Source organism: Bidens hawaiensis, unplaced genomic scaffold (genome assembly GCF_021521415.1).
Source record: "Bidens hawaiensis isolate Kalapana, Puna unplaced genomic scaffold, B.hawaiensis_p1.1 tig00000190_1, whole genome shotgun sequence".
NCBI classification, from domain to species: domain Eukaryota; kingdom Viridiplantae; phylum Streptophyta; class Magnoliopsida; order Asterales; family Asteraceae; genus Bidens; species Bidens hawaiensis.
This window is the reverse complement of record NW_027491020.1, coordinates 1595800-1598120: the sequence shown is the minus strand read 5'-3', so window position 1 is coordinate 1598120 and position 2321 is coordinate 1595800.

The window sequence follows — 2321 nt, the reverse complement described above, 5'->3', positions numbered from 1 at the left end:
GAAGAAACTGCAGTGATCCAGATTCGGGAGTTGCAGTTGTTTACTACTCTGAAGTCTATGTATATGTTTATCGTAAAAAAAAAAAAAAAAACTTATTAGTTATTGAAACATTCTAGAGCTGACAATGTCAAGACTTCTCAATCATGGAGTAAGAAAGAGAACGGGAAGCAGATGAAGAGTACTTACAAACTTAACCAGACAATATGGGTCGAAGTCAATTCGGGGTGACTTGGGAAAAGCCAAATATGCTTTGAGAATAGATAGGAGGCATCATAATCTCTGAGTTGTTGCCCACTTAAATTTTGAGGCATAATTGAACCTAACTCGTATCACAGAAACGATGAAAACCATCTTAAGTTATTTACCTGCTTACAACCTGTTTCTTTATGTCATAATACAGCTAAACACGGATCTATGTGACAGTCACGTAATTAGTATGATTCCTGTTCGGATCTTTTCTAAAACGTAGTAGTCCCTTGTAAAGACTGAAATTTGATCCCTTAAACTTTAATTGTTAAAAGTTTTCTTTTTATGTAGTTGTATGCTTTTATATCTGGTTACTTAGACTTGATCGTGTCATTTAATTCTCAAAGGGAAGTTTTAAAAGTTAATTGAAAAATGTTCAAATTATAAGGTTTGATTTTGTAAATATAGGCGAAGTTGTTAAACAGGCGAACTTGTGAATAACTTCGCCTAGGCGAAGTTAACCGTAACTTCGCCTGTGTAACTCCGCCCCTATATAAAGAATACTTAAAGTCATTCGTTCATTATTTTCAATATCAGCGAACTTATACTCTCAGATTAATCAGCGAACTTATCGATCTTGTCTTTCGATCTTCTTTGTTATCTTTCTTCGATTTCAAAACGATTTAAAGGTTGGTTGGGTCATTATATCGTATAATCGATGTTCATGTTGTTAATCCTAGGTTGTTTCAACACCCGGTTAGTGACCTCGGACGTCGGACTTTTGAACCCGATTTCAAAAACTTGTCTTTACGTGGTCATGAACAAAACGATCATCCAGATACTCTTAATATAATATGTTTTAGACTCCTCAATCGTCAAAATTGACCGAAACATCAGAGCTTTCGATTTTGAATCGATCTTACTGTTGCCGTTTCAGATTCAGGCGAACTAAAGGTTTGGGCGAAGTTATCCGTAACTTCGCCTGAGGCTTAAATTCGCCTGAGGCGATGTTGTGGTGAGGCGAAGTTAACATTAACTTCGCCTGGACCTTTTAACTTATTAGTTATCAGACGAACTTAAAGATGAAGCGAAGTTGTTCCCAACTTCGCCCCAACTTTAACTTCGCCTATACAGATTTTATCACAACTTCGCTCATGGTAACAAGCGAACTTGTGTTATGGCTTAACGTTTATCTAACTTGGTTCGTTTGTTGCAGATATGGCTGCAGTAGCAGGTGCTGGAGGTGCTGGAGGAGATGACGGAGATAATCAGAGGCAATTCTTCCCGGGTCACAATATGTATATCACCTTAGACCCGGAAGCGAACGGAGTTGAAGATTACCGCGAGATAATCACTTTCCTCCTTCGCTCGAGGATATTCCATGCAATCACTACGACTCTGCCGATTTCCTTACCCAACATTGAGGATTTTTGGCAGACAGTGGAATACGATTGCCGCGTTGAGCCCCCGGTTATGCGAGCAACCGTCAACAATCAAGAAGTTCAGTTCTCTTCTGAACAAATACGGGTGGCTTTACGTTTTGGAGAGGAGACTGGGGATGACCCTACAGAGTTTGTTGCTCCGTTCCGCGATGGAGCATTTCTACGAATGGGCTATTCTGGTCCATTGGGCGATACACAACGAAGGAAGGGTTTCCTACTTGATCAGTGGCGCTTCCTCATGCACATAATGATTGTCTGCATGTCTGGGAGGAAGGCGGGCACTGATGGTATGGGTGCGACCATGCAGTCAGCAATGACTGCTCTGACTTATAACAAACGTTATAGCTTTAGTCAGATGGTCTTTTACGAGATCGATAGACAGAGAAGAGCGATGGCCCGTGAGAGGTTCATCATGTATCCAAGATTCATTCAGATGATCTTGAATCATGTTGCTCCCACGTTGCCTCAACGACGTCCAATACGATACGTGGAGAGTGTGAGCAAACGTATCTTCGCTCAATGCCGAACATCCAGTGCGAGGAGCAAGCCTGAACTGCGTCCAAGGCATACTCCACTCTTTGGGTACTTAATAAACCCGGGGTATGTGCCAGCTCGTGGGGATGAGTTCAAAGACCTGGCACCACAACAGGCAGGAGCATCTCAAGCTATACCTGCTGCTCCTGTTGTGTCACC